General features: G+C 42.9%; 1 protein-coding gene across 1 annotated transcript in view; it reads right to left on the bottom strand.

Moving 5' to 3' along the window:
• Positions 1–5,980, bottom strand: part of fam110d (family with sequence similarity 110 member D) — a 38,262-nt gene extending 32,282 nt beyond the window's left edge. The window contains exon 1 of the mRNA XM_060900949.1: positions 5,870–5,980. The gene's annotated coding sequence lies outside the window, so the exon portion shown is untranslated. The remainder of the gene's footprint in view (positions 1–5,869) is intronic.
• Positions 5,981–19,799: the final 13,819 nt, after the last annotated feature.

The following is a 19,799-nucleotide window of genomic DNA, read 5'->3' as shown; positions in this document are numbered from 1 at the left end:
GTCATTTGGTAAGACTCCACCCAGAGAAGGAAGTGACACGCTATGTTCATTGTTCTGTTGATAGCGGAGCTTGCTTGCTGACTGATGAACTAGCTAGTGTTAACCCTCTCTCATGTTATTTGCCCTGCTGATAGTGGGCGGGGCTTGCTGAGCGATGAACAAGCTTTTTATCTGTAGCCTATTAACTAAAATGGGGCAGTCGAGCAGTAACGTTAGTCCAACAGAGTAGCAGAGACGGTTTCACATAAAGGCAGCAACAACTACCATCAAATGGTGCCGTTGGAGTCTTGTTCTCGACTCGAAATTTCCTTTAATGACTTGGACTTGACTCGGACTCGAGGTTTAGTGACTCAACTACAACACTGGTTAATGTTCACGTCAAACATCAGAATGGGAAAATTGTGATCTCAAACTAGCGTGACTTTCACTGTGGTATGGGTGTTGGTTTGAGCCAGATGAGTATTTTTGGTTTGAGTATTTCAAAAACTGCTGATCTCCTGGGGTTTTCACACACAACAGTCTCTAGAGTTTACACAGAATGGTGCGAAAAACAAAAAACATTAACACTGAGTGAGCGACAGTTCTGTGGGTCGAAACAAACGTATTGTTGATAAGAGAGGTCAGAGGAAGATGGCCAAATTGGTTTGAGCTTTTTTGCCAGGAAGGATATAGTAACTCAAAGCAACTCTTTACAACCATGGTGAGCAGAAAAGCATCTCAGCATGCAACAGCAGAAGACCACGTTGGGTTCCGGTCCTGTGAGCCAAGAACAGGAATCTTATACCCCTTTTCCACCAAATCAGTTCCAGGGCTGGTTCGGGGCCAGTGCTGGTGCTGGTTCACAACTCGTTCAACTTGCGAGCCAGCTGAGAACCAGTTTGCTTTTCCATCGCTCGTGGTGCTAAGGGGAGCCACGTCATTACGTCGCTGTATACGTCAGTTACTTCGCTACGTTTGCATAAACCTTGGCGCGAATATCGAAGCAAAAACAACACGGAAGAAGCAGCAGCAGCAACAACAACAACAGCAATAATAATGGATGACTTCGCGTTTGTACAGCTGCTGCTTCTTGTCACTTAAAAATGGCGATCTTTCGCGGTCTTGTTATTGTTGTTGGTCTTAACAACCCCCCCGCTGACATAAGCGGTTCTTTCCTCTGGCCCAGCAGAGAGTTGGTGCTAGCCTGGAACCGTTTTTTCTGGCCCCAGAGCCAGTTCTTTGTCAGTGGAAACAGAAAACCCGGTTCCAAACTAAGCACTGGCCCCGAACCAGCCCTGGAACTGCTTTGGTGGAAAAGGGGCATTATGGGCCTTTTCCACTACCCTTTTTCAGCTCACTTCAGCCCGACACAGCTCGCGTTTCGACTACCTCAGAACAGCACGACTCAGCTCTCTTCAGCCCTACTCAGCACCCAAAACTCGCACAGTTTTGGAGTAGGGCTGAAGCGAGCCAAACCGAGCCGAGTGGGGCTAGGGGCGTGAGGAGACACTCCCCTGTGCACTGATTGGTGAGAAGGAGTGTCCTCACATGCCCACACACGCCCCGCGAGCACGCTGGGATCTGTAAACACCGTAAACCCGGAAGAAGAAGAATTACGAATTACGAGAATTTCTGAAGCCTTATGCGCCTCGCCTCATCTATACGCTCTTGCCAGTATCTGTTGGCGTTGTCGGTGACAACAAGCCGCAGCACCAAGACCAGCAACACTAACGACTCCATGTTTATTGTTTACTATCCGGGTCGTGAGACTACCGCTTAAAAGGTCACTGATGTCACTGTTTGCGCCGCCTAACGACATCACGTGACGTCCACCCACTTTCGCTAACTCCACCCAATGTGTCCACCCACTTCCAGCCAGCACGGTTCAGTGTGGTTGTAGTCGAAATGCAACTCCAACAGCCCCACTCAGCTCGACTCAGCCCAACTCAGCACGGCATGGCTCAGCCCAACTCAGCCGCGTTGGTAGTGGAAAAGCGGCATTAGACTCACGAACAAGTCCGTACTAAAGTGGCTGGTGATTTTTAGACGCAACCTTTACCACAAATGGAGACATGTTAACAGTTACAGCAATAAAAGAGGTCTTACTTCTGCGACATTATGTCCAAATAATTAACATTACTGGAGTAAACCAAAGCAAAGGTTTAATACGAATGATTAATCACATACATGTGTGTCATTCATACACTCAAGCCTACCATCAACAGCTTATCATAATCTAGTTCAGCATCACACATCACACCATTCACCCCACCATCAATCAGTAATTGAGTTTAACTGCTCACTTAATCACCTCTTCGAATCAGAAAGGAAAGATGTCAACACTGATGATCATCAAAGACCATATTCCATGGCATGCATGTCAAACTGAAGATAACATCCATCTCCAGACAAATCCATAACAACCAGCGCTGTTGTGAGACTCTGGGTTTCAATCTCATCAATCTCCAAATCTAGAAACCAGAATGGTCAAAACATTTGCTAAAAATTCCCTCTCTTCTTCACTCCTTCTTATCTCTCTGATCTACCGTACCAGTCTCTCTACACCCTCAGATCCTCCACTTGTTTGTAGCTTTAGGCATCATGCTTTCTCGAGAGAAGCTCCTTGAATCTGGAACACTTTTCTCCTGAGTTAGAGTTAGGCAACTTCCAACACACTCCATGCATAAAATTAATTCTGATCTTCCCTCAGGCCTTATCAGTCTACCACTCGTGTTATTGTATTTATTATTTATGCTGGTTCCAGTTACTACGACAGCACATGATTCCTGATTATGCGAAGCATTTGCGAATTGAATGCATTCGTGTTGGAGGTCATTCTTGCCCTCTGCTCCATTTAGTGACAGTTTCTGTTCGCAGCTCAATAAAATATCAGTCAGTCACAGATGGCCAATAAGTAGCCATGTGTAGAAGGCATATTAAATTTTCCTTAGCAAACTATAATCATTGCGATTACAGTTTTAGTCCCGTTTTAGTCTATTGTTAGTCCCGTTTTCAAAATGATCGCAATGCCATTGCATGATTCCTCTGTCAAAGTCAGCATTTCCTTTTTGTAAAATAAAAATCTCAGTCAGTGAACAGAAGGATGAGGTCTTAACACTTCATGTCCAAAAATAACAAGACTCCTATTGTTGTGCTTCCTTTTGAAAGGGACAGAGTTCATCGCAAGAGCACAAACTCTGCTTGAAAGTGCTGCTTCATGATGAATTGAACATGAAAGTGTTTTGAAGAGTCTCTGTGCTGACATTACTATGGAATATCACAATATATATCACATGACATCATATTAATGCCCATTTATTAAATGACACATATACAGTACTGTGTAAAAGTCTTAGGCACCGTATTTTTTTTTCAAACAAACTTTGTATAGAGTCCAAACGTTCATTTTCCAGCATAAAATTAAAGCGAGACGGCCTTTCGATTTCATAAAATCGGTGAAATTTAGTTCCCTCTGAAATGTGGTCATTGTGATGTATGTTTATTTCTGTAATATCTCACAAAATATCAGGCCATTCTGTGGCTGGGAAGTTATTTAATTTGAGGGGATTAAAGCAAATAATGTGCATGAAATCGCTCGCTTCGTGCACTCAACCAGACAGACGAAGTCCGTGTGTGTGTGTGTGTGTGCGCATGCGCAGGTTTCCCTTTGACCGTGCACTGACAGTTCTATCATTCTGTCGCTAAACGAACAGCTGATCACACCGAGGTGCTCGCTGAGCGCCGATATTTATTAATTTGGTCCTGCGTTTTTTTTTTCCTTCGTGTATAACATAACGTCTTTTCTTCTCGCTTTACGTTACTGTAGTCCGTCTTTCACGTTTCATTCGCACACTCACATCCTCCATTTTTCTCTCCTGTTTCAAATTTGTATCCCACAACGCCTTGCGCGAACGGGGAAAGCCCACCATGTCATGCCTGACATAGTATCTTGAATTGGGTCATGGTGAAGCAGGAAAAAATAGCAGAGAATTTAGGGCCACGTGGCCTTAAATTCATTAAATGTTCTATTTAAAAAAAAACTAATAAAATTGGAAGTCTGTGATTTGAATTCAGTATCTTTCGGTCCACTAAACAGAAATAACTGTGTGTCGAGGAAAATTCTTTTTATGACCTACACTTGAAAAATCTGAAAGGCAGTATAGCTTTATAGTTACAGGGAAATAATGTTTGTATCTGAGCAGAGTATTCCACAAGAGATGCTTTTCAGATTAAAAAAGAAAACATAATGAAGGCTGCTGGGTTTTGGTGCAAAATGAAGAAGCGAGCGTGACAGTCAAAGTGTCCAGAAGAACTGTGGCTGGTTCTGTAAGACGCTCAGTAAAACCTACAGCTCATTTCCACATAAAACTGCACTCACTGGACCTCAGACGACAATTTTTTTTTTTAAAGCAAAGGGTCATCGCACACCAAATATCTCATCTCATCTCATTATCTCTAGCCGCTTTATCCTGTTCTACAGGGTCGCAGGCAAGCTGGAGCCTATCCCAGCTGACTACGGGCGAAAGGCGGGGTACACCCTGGACAAGTCGCCAGGTCATCACAGGGCTGACACATAGACACAGACAACCATTCACACTCACATTCACACCTACGCTCAATTTAGAGTCACCAGTTAACCTAACCTGCATGTCTTTGGACTGTGGGGGAAACCGGAGCACCTGGAGGAAACCCACGCGGACACGGGGAGAACATGCAAACTCCACACAGAAAGGCCCTCGCCGGCCCCGGGGCTCGAACCCAGGATCTTCTTGCTGTGAGGCGACAGCGCTAACCACTACACCACCGTGCCGCCCACACCAAATATTGACTTTGTTTCATTTATTATGGCTTACTGCTTATAGTGTTTTTTTTATGTTGAAACATTTCATTTCATTATTTTTAAGCCATTTTTGGTCTCCAGCATTTCTTTACATGCACCTAAGACTTTTGCACAGGACTCTATATATATATATATATATATATATATATATATATATATATATATATATAATCTCATTATCTCTAGCCGCTTTATTCTGTCCTACAGGGTCGCAGGCAAGCTGGAGCCTATCCCAGCTGACTACGGGCAAAAGGCGGGGTACACCCTGGACAAGTCGCCAGGTCATCACAGGGCTGACACATAGACACAGACAACCATTCACACTCACATTCACACCTACGGTCAATTTAGAGTCACCAGTTAACCTAACCTGCATGTCTTTGGACTGTGGGGGAAACCGGAGCACCCGGAGGAAACCCACGCGGACACGGGGAGAACATGCAAACTCCGCACAGAAAGGCCCTCGCCGGCCCCGGGGCTCGAACCCAGGACCTTCTTGCTGTGAAGCGGCAGCCCGCTTTTTTTATATTCATATTCTAGACTGCACTGGATACAAGATTTACAAATCAAGCAATAATATATTGTCATTACAAGGTAACATATGTGTCAATAAACTTATACATGCCCTAAATAATAATAATAATAATAATAATAATAATAATAATAATAATAATAATTTATTAAAAATAACATGAAATACATATCCAAATAGTAAATAAATACAATTCTAGCTAATACAATTGCAAATAAATAATAATCATGCCTCAGGCAAATTTTACACACACACAAGTTTCCCCAAAGCCACATGTCCCATTTACATCCACATCCTTTCCAACCTAGAATATTTTTTATGCATAACAGACATTCTTTAAACATATGCAACTCCATAAAGCACTGAAATCTCATCTAATTCAGAAAAATATTTTAACTGATTGTGTTTGTTTGTCAATAACTCAGTCGTTTCATGTTTATTGACCATTTATTCTTCATGAATGTTCTCTGTTTTGAAGCATGTCAATCTGTAAATCAGATCAGAAATCACATCCTCACCTTATTTGCTTTCCTTATTCCTTGATAAATAATGTCCATAAGCAGCAGTGCTCTCTCTCTCTCTCTCTCTCTCCCCGCAGCGCGACCGAACAAACTTCACACTGCCGCTGCTCTGTGCGTGCGCCCGACTGAAGCTGTCAGCGCGCATGCGCAGTAGAGCGCTTATCTCTGCGGAACAGGACCGTCCCACCGCCACGGGGGAGGAGGAGGAGGAGGCAGGTAGAAAGTGAGCAGGATTCCAGGCGGGCTTTATTTAAAAAAAAATAATAATAATAATAAAAAAAATAAAATCACAACTTTTTTGTGATGTTTGTTATTTGTGACATTCAAAAAAAGTTCCCACACACAAAGGCAGATGTGAGCACAGGATCTACACTACCGTTCAAAAGTTTGGGGTCACTTTGAAATGTCCTTATTTTTGAAAGAAAAGCACTGTCCTTTTCAATGAAGATCACTTTAAACTAATCAGAAATCCACTCTATACATTGCTAATGTGCTAAATGACTATTCTAGCTGCAAATGTCTGGTTTTTGGTGCAATATCTACATAGGTGTATACAGTGGTGCTTGAAAGTTTGTGAACCCTTTAGAATTTTCTATATTTCTGCATAAATATGACCTAAAACATCATCAGATTTTCACACAAGTCCTAAAAGTAGATAAAGAGAACCCAGTTAAACAAATGAGACAAAAATATTAGACTTGGTCATTTATTTATTGAGGAAAATGATCCCATATTACATATCTGTGAGTGGCAAAAGTATGTGAACCTCTAGGATTAGCCGTTAATTTGAAGGTGAAATTAGAGTCAGGTGTTTTCAATCAATGGGATGACAATCAGGTGTGAGTGGGCACCCTGTTTTATTTAAAGAACAGGGATCTATCAAAGTCTGATCTTCACAACACATGTTTGTGGAAGTGCATCATGGCATGAACAAAGGAGATTTCTGAGGACCTCAGAAAAAGCGTTGTTGATGCTCATCAGGCTGGAAAAGGTTACAAAGCCATCTCTAAAGAGTTTGGGCTCCACCGTTCCACAGTCAGACAGATTGTGTACAAATGGGGGAAATTCAAGACCATTATTACCCTCCCCAGGAGTGGTCGACCAACAAAGATCACTCCAAGAGCAAAGCGTGTAATAGCCGGCGATGTCACAAAGGACCCCAGGGTAACTTCTAAGCAACTGAAGGCCTCTCTCACATTGGCTAATGTTAATGTTCAGTCCACCATCAGGAGAACACTGAACAACAATGTTGTGCATGGCAGGGTTGCAAGGAGAAAGCCACTGCTCTCCAAAAAGAACATTGCTGCTTGTCCGCAGTTTGCTAAAGATCACGTGGACAAGCCAGAAGGCTATTGGAAAAATGTTTTGTGGACAGATGAGACCAAAATAGAACTTTTTGGTTCAAATGAGAAGTGTTATGTTTGGAGAAAGGAAAACACTGCATTCCAGCAGAAGAACCTTATCCCATCTGTGAAACATGGTGGTGGTGGTATCATGGTTTGGGCCTGTTTTGCTGCATCTGGGCCAGGACGGCTTGCCATCATTGATGGAACAATTAATTCTGAATTATACCAGTGAATTCTAAAGGAAAATGTCAGGACATCTGTCCATGAACTGAATCTCAAGAGAAGGTGGGTCATGCAGCAAGACAACAACCCTAAGCACACAAGTCGTTCTACCAAAGAATGGTTAAAGAAGAATAAAGTTAATGTTTTGGAATGGCCAAGTCAAAGTCCTGACCTTAATCCAATCGAAATGTTGTGGAAGGACCTGAAGCAAGCAGTTCATGTGAGGAAACCCACCAATATCCCAGAGCTGAGGCTGTTCTGTACGGAGGAATGGGCTAAAATTCCTCCAAGCCGGTGTGCAGGACTGATCAACAGTTACCAGAAACGTTTAGTTGCAGTTGTTGCTGCACAAGGGGGTCACACCAGATACTGAAAGCAAAGGTTCACATAATTTTGCCACTCACAGATATGTAATATTGGATCATTTTCCTCAATAAATAAATGAACAAGTATGATATTTTTGTCTCATTTGTTTAACTGGCTTCTCTTTATCTACTTTTAGGATTTGTGTGGAAATCTGATGATGTTTTAGGTTATATTTATGCAGAAATATAAAAAATTCTAAAGGGTTCACAAACTTTCAAGCACCACTGTAGAGGCCCATTTCCAGCAACTCTCACTCCAGTGTTCTAATGGTACAATGTGTTTGCTCATTGCCTCAGAAGGCTAATGGATGATTAGAAAACCCTTGTACAATCATGTTAGCACAGCTGAAAACAGTTTAGCTCTTTAGAGAAGCTATAAAACTGACCTTCCTTTGAGCAGATTGAGTTTCTGGAGCATCACATTTGTGGGGTCGATTAAATGCTCAAAATGGCCAGAAAAATGTCTTGACTATATTTTCTATTCATTTTACAACTTATGGTGGTAAATAAAAAAGTGTGATTTTTAATGGAAAACACAAAATTGTCTGGGTGACCCCAAACTTTTGAACGGTAGTGTATTTCCAAAACATTTGCTTTGTGAAAGAATAATCACTACAATTAACTTGAATATATCTCTGTGGATTCATATAACTTCATCTGGCTTATTCAGACATCAAGGGTGCCACAGAGAGCTTCTTTATCCTTGACTTGCAAGCCAATTCGAAAACAAGGATGTCGGCCATGTCAAGTGACATCCGCCTCATTAGTTATTCAAGACTTTACCAGGTGGTCTACCAAAGCTCAGTCGACAGAGCGTTTGTACGGAGAAGGTGCATTGCTCGCGTGAAAAACGCCTTACGCTTGCGTTTCAGGTTGTTCGAATCGAACCGTGAAACTGATAAAAGTTTCTTCAGGGTTCCACATGAACTAATATAAAAGGGTGAACGAACACATTTCGAACCTCTCACTGAAATCGAAGGGAGCCGAGTTTGAAATCGAAGCATGCTCGAGTTTGCAGCGATCACTTGGTGAAGGTTTGTATCTCCCTCTCAGCTATGTCCTTAGTGTTTTCCAAGTACTTTTCTTGCTGTGTGTTGTTATTTACGGTACTTTTTTTAGTCACAAAGCGCTAAAGTCCACAGCTGTTTCTTTGTTTACTCCTCACAAAGTCCATATGCATGAAGGTCGCGACAAAATTCTTCCCCAGCCGTACAGTTACAATGCGCCGTGATCACTTCTCCGTCTTGTTTAACTAAGATCCAGGTCTTTAAAGGGGTTTCTGATGATCTTTGTGAATGATTTACCTGAGCGATAAGAGCCAACACAAGTGAGAATCAAGCCAACTGTTGTTTGTTTACACTTCAACTTGCAGTGCTTCGTTGTAAAGACGTGAACGAAAAGCTTGAAACATACTTACACAGGCAAAAACAATACAGGATTCATTCGGCAGCGATTTGATACCGAGGTCCTTTACCCAGCCACATACAAAAAAGTTGTAAGCCTCCGTACTTTTCCACGCTTTCATGTGATTTGCGGTGTAGAAGGACGTCTGCAACACCAGATAGTTCGAGATGTCGGGGAACTCGACTGAAGGGTAGTTTTCGAGATCGTATGACAAATCCTTCTTTCCCAGACTGTATTCCATTGCACATAGTAATCTGCTGAATATATCTAAAGCGAGCAATGGCTTCTAGATAACGAGCGTACTCTGATAAGTTATCACTAGTTTGCACTACGGCAGCCATTTAGACCACCAGCTATTTCACTTCTGGTAAAACCGCTAAGAAAAGTCATGTGACTGAAACCCAGCAATAGTCACGCATGCACAACTTTCTTTGTTTTCACTGCTTTAAGCATTATTTTAGCTCTGCCATATTTTTGTGCTGTGTATGGTTGTGGTCACAACAGTACTCGTGACCGTGGTAAATTCAGATTTTTTTTTTAGAATTCCGTCCATGATTCAGAAAGAGGGTGAGGAGACTTTGAAGCTTCGTACGGAGAGGAGACAAGCACGGCTGAACAATTTCGGCAGGGCCGACAATGATTTGACCGAGGCTAAAACCAAAACAGCTCGTGTTTGTAGTGATCATTTTATCTCAGGTGAGATTTAAAAGCTTTCTAAATAATCTCATCTCATTATCTCTAGCCGCTTTATCCTGTTCTACAGGGTCGCAGGCAAGCTGGAGCCTATCCCAGCTGACTACGGGCGAAAGGCGGGGTACACCCTGGACAAGTCGCCAGGTCATCACAGGGCTGACACATAGACACAGACAACCATTCACACTCACACCTACGGTCAATTTAGAGTCACCAGTTAACCTAACCTGCATGTCTTTGGACTGTGGGGGAAACCGGAGCACCCGGAGGAAACCCACGCGGACACGGGGAGAACATGCAAACTCCACACAGAAAGGCCCTCGCCGACCATGGGGCTCGAACCCAGGACCTTCTTGCTGTGAGGCGACAGCGCTAACCACTACACCACCGTGCCGCCCCGCTTTCTAAATAATATGGAAGAATTTTATTTCATCTTGCTAAAATTTTGCTATAAAATGAGCGCTCTCTTGTCGTGGTTCACTCGGTCATAGTTATAATTTAAACACGTGTATTGTCATTTCCAGCAAAACTGTATGATAAACAATTCAGACTGGGTTCAATAAATAAATTATCAAAAGTTCACACTTCGTCTGTTGTTTACACATAGAAGTAAACTAAATGCAAAAGAAGCCCAAACTTACCCTTTCAAATACAACTCCTTTATCATCATTGACTGGTTTAATTAATAAGGTATTCACCCATCCAGAGACAAGAAGTATGCAATATCTGGGTACTTGATGGTTGTTAGAAGCATCTTATCTTCAGAAAAATCTGACTTTTTAAAATAATATGGGTAAAAACCACACACATCTATCTTCTCTTTGTATCAAATCTTCGATCGACCGTTCAAATCGTGGTAATATTGAGAAAATTCAGCATTGTTTACAGGCACGCTTTCAGCAGCTGCCATCTGAGTTGCTTTGTATATCCACCAATATGCCAGATGCTTATGACGTAGCAGATTTTGATCACATGGTTGCAAGTCAAGGATACTGTCACGGGGTAGATTTGTTGATCTCGAGGACACATTTTAGCCTGCGGTATGCTAATATGAAGAAAGTATATATGTGGCAGCCTGGGAAATCGTCTGACATGGTCAAAATTGACATGTATTTCAACATGAAATAAAGTTTGAGCTTTTTAAAAGTTTGATTACCACCGAAAGTGAGTCTCTGGCTGAATCTGAATACTCATACTGTCTTACTATATAGTGCTGTTACGCCCGGCCTAGGGGAAACCTTAGTGTAGCATAAAAGTGACTTCCCCTTTCCCCACTCCCAAGGACAACCAATGCCACAGCCGATTGCATGCCAAAACACAATCGATTTATTTCAACACAGGTAAAATTGGTGTTGGGGTGAACACAGCCCAAAATAACAAACAATCTATTTAAAAGTCCATTAACTTACCTGGACAGTAAAAGAAAACAAAATAAAATGCAGGGCTCTTACTTAACTCCATCCATCCATTATCCATTACCGCTTAACCTGTGCAGGGTCATGGGCAAACTGGAGCCTATCCCAGCTGACTATGGGCGAGAGGTGGGGTACACCCTGGACAAGTCGCCAGATCATCACAGGGCTGACACATAGAGACAAACAACCATTCACACTCACATTCACACTTACGGTCAATTTAGAGTCACCAGTTAGCCTAACCTGCATGTCTTTGGACTGTGGGGGAAACCAGAGCACCCGGAGGAAACCCACGCAGACACAGGGAGAACATGCAAACTCCACACAGAAAGACCCTTGCCGGCCACTCGGCTCGAATCCAGAACCTTCTTGCTGTGAGGTGACAGTGCTAACCACCATGCCACCCCAGATCTTACCTAATTTCCTAACATAAACAGGAGAAAACAGAGTGCAACAAAAAGGGCTTCTCACCCCTACAGTTACCTGGACTGCTTTTAGATAATTATTTACACTGTTTACAATTCAAACACTTTACTCAGTCAACAAAAAAAACAACAAGGCACGGTCCAATTAGGAATCAGGAGAAAGTGAAGCACATCCATCTCCTCCAGAAAGCATTTTAAAGCAGGTGCCATCAACTATGGTCCAACCAGCTGCCCCACCTACAACTGAACCGCTTTAAAGAAAAATCACAGGAACAGTTGAAAAGCAGCCCCGTCTAGTCCAGAAGGAACGATCTAAAGTGGGCCACCTTGCACAATAAATGTTGCAAGCTATACATTATATACAAGCTATATACAGTGCCTTGCAAAAGTATTCATCCCCCTTGGTGTTTGTCCTGTTTTGTTGCATTACAAGCTGGAATTAAAATGGGTTTTTGGGGGGTTAGCACCATTTGTATTCACCCCCTTTCGTATGAAACCCCTAAATAAGAGCTGGTCCAACCAATTCACTTCATAAGTCACATAATTAATTGATTAAGATCCACCTATGTGCAATCAAAGTGTCACATGATCTGTCACATGATGTCTGGATAAATCAACCTGTTCTGGAAGGACCCTGACTCTGCTACACTACTAAGCAAGCAGCATGAAAAAACCAAGGAGCCTCCAAACAGGTCAGAGACAAAGTTGTGGTGAAGTATTGATCAGGCATGAGTCATAAAAAATATCCCAAACTTTGAATATCCCAGGGAGCTCCATTAAACCCATCCATCCATTATCTGTAGCCGCTTATCCTGTCCTACAGGGTCGCAGGCAAGCTGGAGCCTATCCCAGCTGACTATGGGCAAGAGGCAGGGTACACCCTGGACAAGTCGCCAGGTCATCGTAGGGCTGACACATAGACAACCATTCACACTTACTGTCAATTTAGAGCCACCAATTAGCCTTACCTGCATGCCTTTGGGGGAAACCGGAGCACCCGGAAGAAACCCACATGGACACAGGGAGAGCATGCAAACTCCACGCAGAAAGGCCCTCGTCAGCCGCTGGACTCGAACCCAGGACCTTCTTGCTGTGAGGCAACAGGGCTAACCACTACACCACTGTGCCGCCCACCATTAAATCCATTATAGCAAAATGGGAAGAATATGGCACCACTACAAACCTGACAAGAGAAAGCCGCCCACCAAAACTCACAGACCAGGCAAGGAGGGCATTAATCAGAGATGCAACAAAGACACCAACGATAACGCTGAGGGAGCTGCAAAGATCCACAGTGGAGATGGGAGTATCTGTCCATAGGACCACTTTAAGCCATGCACTCCACAGAGTGGGGCTTGATGGAAGAGTGGCCAGAAAGAAGTCATTCCTTAAAAATCACGTTTGGAGTTTGCCCAACAGCATGTGACAGACTCCCCAAACACATGGAAGAAGATTCTCTGGTCAAATGAGACAAAAATTGATCTTTTTGGCCATCATAGGAAACGCCATGTGTGGTGCAAACCCAACACCCTGAGAACACCATCCCTACAATGAAGCATGGTGGTGGCAGCATCATGCTGTGGGGATGTTTTTCATCTACAGGGAGAGGAAAGCTGGTCAGGACTGAAGGAAAAATGGATGGCACTAAATACAGGGCAATTCTGGAGGAAAACCTGTTTGAGTCAGCCAGAGGTTTGAGACTAGGACAAAGATTCACCATCTAGGCCTTTCTGTGTGAAGTTTGCACGTTCTCCCCGTGTCTGTGTGGGTTTCCTCCGGGTGCTCCGGTTTCCCCCACGGTCCAAAGACATACAGGTTAGGTTAATTGTTGGCTCTAAATTGACCGTAGGTGTGAATGGTTGTTTGTCTCTATGTGTCAACCCTGCGGTGACCTGGCAACTTGTCCAGGGTGTACCCCGCCTCTTGCCCATAGTCAGCTGGCCTGTGACCCTATACAGGATAAGCATCTACAGATAACGGATGGATGGATGTTGCCTTACATTGGGAAAAAAAACACGTTTGACTGCTGCTACTTGCTGAGCATGTTTCAGTGACCCAGCCCGGATATTAAACACTTCCTGAGTCGTGAAACAAAAAATGGATGTGTAACGTATACGTGGTGATTATTGTTTTATTATGTTTAAATTGGAACTTCGGTGGGCAGCACGGTGGTGTAGTGGTTAGCGCTGTCGCCTCACAGCAAGAAGGTCTGGGTTCGAGCCCCGTGGCCGGCGAGGGCCTTTCTGTGTGGAGTTTGCATGTTGTCCGCGTGGGTTTCCTCCGGGTGCTCCGGTTTCCCCCACAGTCCAAAGAGATGCAGGTTAGGTTAACTGGTGACTCTAAATTGACCGTAGGTGTGAATGTGAGTGTGAATGGTTGTCTATGTGTCAGCCCTGTGATGACCTGGCGACTTGTCCAGGGTGTACCCCGCCTTTCGCCCGTAGTCAGCTGGGATAGGCTCCAGCTTGCCTGTGACCCTGTAGAACAGGATAAAGCGGCTAGAGATGATGAGATGAGATGAGATGAGATGGAACTTCGGTTCACTCCAAAGTGAAATAGGAGTCTCTTTTCTACTCCAATGGATCTGAGTTTGTAGAAAATACATCCAACTACAAATGTGGTCATTTTATTGCTGTCTGGATGTGGGAGTTGTATCACTAAGGAGACATGTAAAAAATTTATTTTATTACAGACCTTCCACGATAAACAAATCCAGTCTGAATAGCTAGCAAGGTTAAAGGAGAACTAAAGTCATTTTAAAACTTGTTTTATTTCTTAATTAACATGTTATTCAATTATGTTTTCGGTTTTAGTAACCTTATATCGTGACTCAACGAATTGCAATTAAATATTATACTTATCAGCCTATTTGGTTTTTAGCCGTGTTGAATTTAGTTCGTTTGGTCCATGGCAGGCGTCACTTTTCGGCGAGATCTTCACGAGACTTGTGTGAGACTTCGAAACGTGACGTGTCAGCCGGGTGTCAGTGCCGCCATTTTGAAAACTGTTTTCCAAACAAAATATTGCACAAAAACTAGTTGAAATGACGATTACTGCCTACTTTTTTCAAACTTTTCTGATTGCTCTCAAAACAAACAAAATTTCCAGCTTGATTACATCAGCATTCGAAAGAGGGCGCGCACGTCTTTTGATAGCGTTGGCAGATGTTGGTGACTTTGATTTCTGCTGTACGTTTCACTTCCGTCCTACGATGTCTCACACAGGTCTCACCGAATCTCATTTACGGCCATTGCTTTGACATATGGACTGTTATATTACATACAGTAGTGCTTGAAAGTTTGTGAACCCTTTAGAATTTTCTATATTACTGCATAAATATGACCTAAAACATCATCAGATTTGCACACAAGTCCTAAAAGTAGATAAAGAGAACCCAGTTAAACAAATGAGACAAAAATATTATACTTGATCATTTATTTATTGAGGAAAATGATCCAATATTACATATCTGTGAGTGGCAAAAGGATGTGAACCTTTGCTTTCAGTATCTGGTGTGACCCCCTTGTGCAACAATAACTGCAACTAAACATTTCCAGTAACTGTTGATCAGTCCTGCACACTGACTTGGAGGAATTTTAGCCCGTTCCTCTGTACAGAACAGCTTCAACTCTGGGATGTTGGTGGGTTTCCTCACATGAACTGCTCACTTCAGGTCCTTCCACAACATTTCGATTGGATTAAGGTCAGGACTTTGACTTGGCCATTCAAAAACATTAACTTTCTTCTTCTTTAACCATTCTTTGGTAGAATGACTTGTGTGCTTAGGGTCATTGTCTTGCTGCATGACCCACCTTCTCTTGAGATTCAGTTCATGGACAGATGTCCTGACATTTTCCTTTAGAATTCGCTGGTATAATTCAGAATTCATTGTTCCAACAATGATGGCAAGCCATCCTGGCCCAGATGCAGCAAAACAGGCCCAAACCATGATACCACCACCACCATGTTTCACAGATGGGATGAGGTTCTTATGCTGGAATGCAGTGTTTTCCTTTCTCCAAACATTATGCGTTTCATTTAAACCAAAAAGTTCTATTTTGGTCTCATCCGTCTGCAAAACATTTTTCCAATAGCCTTCTGGCTTGTCCATGTGATCTTTAGCAAACTGCAGACAAGCAGCAATGTTCTTTTTGGAGAGCAGTGGCTTTCTCCTTGCAACCCTCCCATGCACACCATTGTTGTTCAGTGTTCTCCTGATGGTGGACTCATGAACATTAACATTAGCCAATGTGAGAGAGGCCTTCAGTTGCTTAGAAGTTACCCTGGGGTCCTTTGTGACCTCGCCAACTATTACACGCCTTGCTCTTGGAGTGATCTTTGTTGGTCGACCACTCCTGGGGAGGGTAACAATGGTCATGAATTTCCTCCATTTGTACACAATCTGTCTGACTGTGGATTGGTGGAGTCCAAACTCTTTAGAGATGGTTTTGTAACCTTTTCCAGCCTGATGAGCATCAACAACGCTTTTTCTGAGGTCCTCAGAAATCTCATTTGTTTGTGCCATGATACACTTCCACAAACATGCGTTGTGAAGATCAGACTTTGATAGATCCCTGTTCTTTAAATAAAACAGGGTGCCCACTCACACCTGATTGTCATCCCATTGATTGAAAACACCTGACTCTAATTTCACCTTCAAATTACCTGCTAATCCTAGAGGTTCACATACTTTTGCCACTCACAGATATGTAATATTGGATCATTTTCCTCAATAAATAAATGACCAAGTATAATATTTTTGTCTCATTTGTTTAACTGGGTTCTCTTTATCTACTTTTAGGACTTGTGTGCAAATCTGATGATGTTTTAGGTCCTATTTATGCAGAAATATAGAAAATTCTAAAGGGTTCACAAACTTTCAAGCACCACTGTAGCATGTTTCAAACACTCATAACTTGCTATAGCAGTGACAAAATAGCTCTCAAAAGTGCATTCTTATATTTAATAAAATGAGATAAATAGAATTTTGATAGGAGCGGCATGGTGGTGTAGTGGTTAGCGCTGTCGCCTCACAGCAAGAAGGTCCTGGGTTTGAGCCCCGTGGCCGGCGAGGGCCTTTCTGTGCGGAGTTTGCATGTTCTCCCCGTGTCCGCGTGGGTTTCCTCCGGGTGCTCCGGTTTCCCCCACAGTCCAAAGACATGCAGGTTAGGTTAACTGGTGACTCTAAATTGAGCGTAGGTGTGAATGTGAGTGTGAATGGTTGTCTGTGTCTATGTGTCAGCCCTGTGATGACCTGGCGACTTGTCCAGGGTGTACCCCGCCTTTCGCCCGTAGTCAGCTGGGATAGGTTCCAGCTTGCCTGCGACCCTGTAGAACAGGATAAAGTGGCTACAGATAATGAAATGAGATGAGAATTTTGATAATAAAAAATTTGCCTTCAGTTCCCCTTTAAGACATCTTGGTTTTTTGGCTAATTTAAAATGAATTTCAATCCAGTTCTTCCATGCAATCTTGGATTGTTCCATTCGATTCGTATTTTTGATTTGTAAATACATAGAAGTGCCGAGGTGCTCAAATTTGGATAAGAATCATGGCAGAGAGAGTGGGAACGCTTTCCTTACCTCCTTCCTCCCCCTCATTACTCCCACTGTAAAGATAGCTCAGCATGTCAACCTGCAAAGAGAGAGAGGGGTCAGCTTATTTCCCCCACCTGTTTCTCGTTCTCTGTCTTGTCATTTTGACAGGCGTGCACACACACACACACACACACACACACACACACACACACACTGAGTTTATGGTGTTGTTTGATATAATGATAGCTAAATACATATCGCTTTTTCCATAAATATTAAACCTATTTATGAACACTGCAAACAATTACAGTCATTTTTCCAAACCTGCTTTACATATCAAATCTATCATGCACATGTCGATTTGCCTTGCCTTTTTTCTGTGTGTTCCACTAGCGCTGATATCTATAGCACATCTGTAAGCAGAAACCTGGTATCCTTTGACCCTGATCCTACTGACCCTTTCATAGAACCCTGGGGTCTCAAAAGCCCAGACTTCCTGTAGGCCACCGTGTAAATTGTAATGAGGAGGCCATGAGCTCAACGTCACATACGTCTGAGATTACCCTGGGAGACCTGACATCCTGTAAATCGTCAGTTGTACATCCAGAAGCCCTCAAACAGCAGGTGAGGAAATCCACACATGGTGCCAGGCAGCTATGGTGCTACGATCACAATCAGGAAGAAAAAAGCAACAGAAGTGCGAGACAGCTTTACAAAATAAAGCAGACCACCTGGTTAGATGAAAAATGCAAGGCTGAAGTGACATCAAACAATAAACATCATTGATAAGACCTTCTGTGAGTGATTTATGGACTTCGAGACGTCATCAATCAAATCAATTTCAAAGTGGAACTATTGGATCATACATTTATACCAGAGCGCTGTTGAATTCTCGAGTCTGATTGCTCACAAGGTGTTGAGTAATTTTCCACAAAAGCAGCTTTGACAGCAACGCCAGTGATTTACATTAATGTGCTCAGTCTGAAACATTTTCGCTTCTGTAGTCGCACATAATTCAGAGACGTCTATTGCACTGTACATAATCAAACAAAATGTGAAATGAATAAAAATGTTATTTAACAAGGAAAAAGCGGATTTGTTTTTTGTCTTATTAACTTTGCATGAGAGAAAAAATAGATGCTGTTGGTTGTTTATAGCTGCTATAACATAAGAGATAACAGGAAATAACTTCTATAATGAATATTATTTTACATACAGGACACTTTTTCGATGGAATAAAAAAGTGTTCTATTCCCTTCTAGCGGGTTTCATTCATTTGGTTTGACAGCATGCAATATTGTCAGCATATCGCTTAGCCTACGTGTATTACATCACTCTACCCAGTGGAGAATGAGCGTTGAATATGATTTATGACATTGCATAGTTGTCAAGACAACATGAGGTCACACATTAGAGCTGATGCGAATGGAAACAAACGAAACAAACCACGGGCGCCAGGTTTGCTTCGTTAAATACAGAAGATTCTGAGAGAAATTTGAAAGAGAAAGAAGCACTGAACACCTGAAAGGCTACCAAAACTTCATTAGATCATTATTATATTGTTCCATAGAATGTGTATGCACAATAGACCTCTTCGCATGTTTGTAAACAAACCGACCGTTGCCAGGATGCGCGCGCAGCCTGGACTCAGAAACAATGGCGCTGCCCATAGACCGGCATTATGAGCTGTCAGATTATGCAAAACAATTGTCGTTACAAGATCGAGAATGCTACATAAATAAGTTAACTCTAACAAGTGGACATCACCTACCGGATCCACATTTAATTAAAGAGTGGACGGACGATGTTAGTAAGTTCCCTGGTATACAATGGCCAGATATATACTCGTACCTTATTGACAAGACTTCAGTGTACACCCACGAAAAACTTCGTGCCTACAAGTCTTTAGACGCATATGATTATGTTATGTGCGGGCATGTACAACTTGATTAACAATGGGACATTCATATTCATTTTGTTTTAATCAAATTATGCCAGTGATGTGATGGCAATGTGGCTTTAGCTACAACAGCAAATACCAACACTAAACAGCAATTTGCAGGAGGGAATGGCATGAAAGGAATGATAGTGTAAAGAGTGCAGCTAAGAGAAATCAGAGCTGCGTAAAAAGCAAGAGGCAGAGAGCAGAAATGAAACTGAACGGGGCGGGAGCTAGGTTAGAGCAGTCAACGCAAGTTGGCATTTAGAGTGAGGGCACACAATTTTTCCTTTCCATCCCCCAAGGGAGGCGGGGGACATTGAGTCTGAGTGGACCATGTTCTCTACCTCCATTGTGGACGCAGCTGTTCAGAGCTGTGGCCGCAAGGTCTCCGGTGCCTGTCGTGGCGGCAATCCCCGAACCCGGTGGTGGACACCGGAAGTAAGGGATGCCGGCAAGCTGAAGAAGGAGTCCTATCGGGCCATGTTGACCTCCGGGACTCCTGAGGCAGCCGACGGGTATCGGCAGGCCAGGCGTGCTGCAGCTCGGGCAGTTGCGGAGGCAAAAACTCGGAACTGGGA

The sequence above is a fragment of the Neoarius graeffei genome, chromosome 19 (assembly GCF_027579695.1).
Source record: "Neoarius graeffei isolate fNeoGra1 chromosome 19, fNeoGra1.pri, whole genome shotgun sequence".
Lineage (NCBI taxonomy): Eukaryota > Metazoa > Chordata > Actinopteri > Siluriformes > Ariidae > Neoarius > Neoarius graeffei.
Note: the sequence above shows the minus strand (reverse complement) of the source record. Positions and strands in the feature narration are given on the sequence as shown.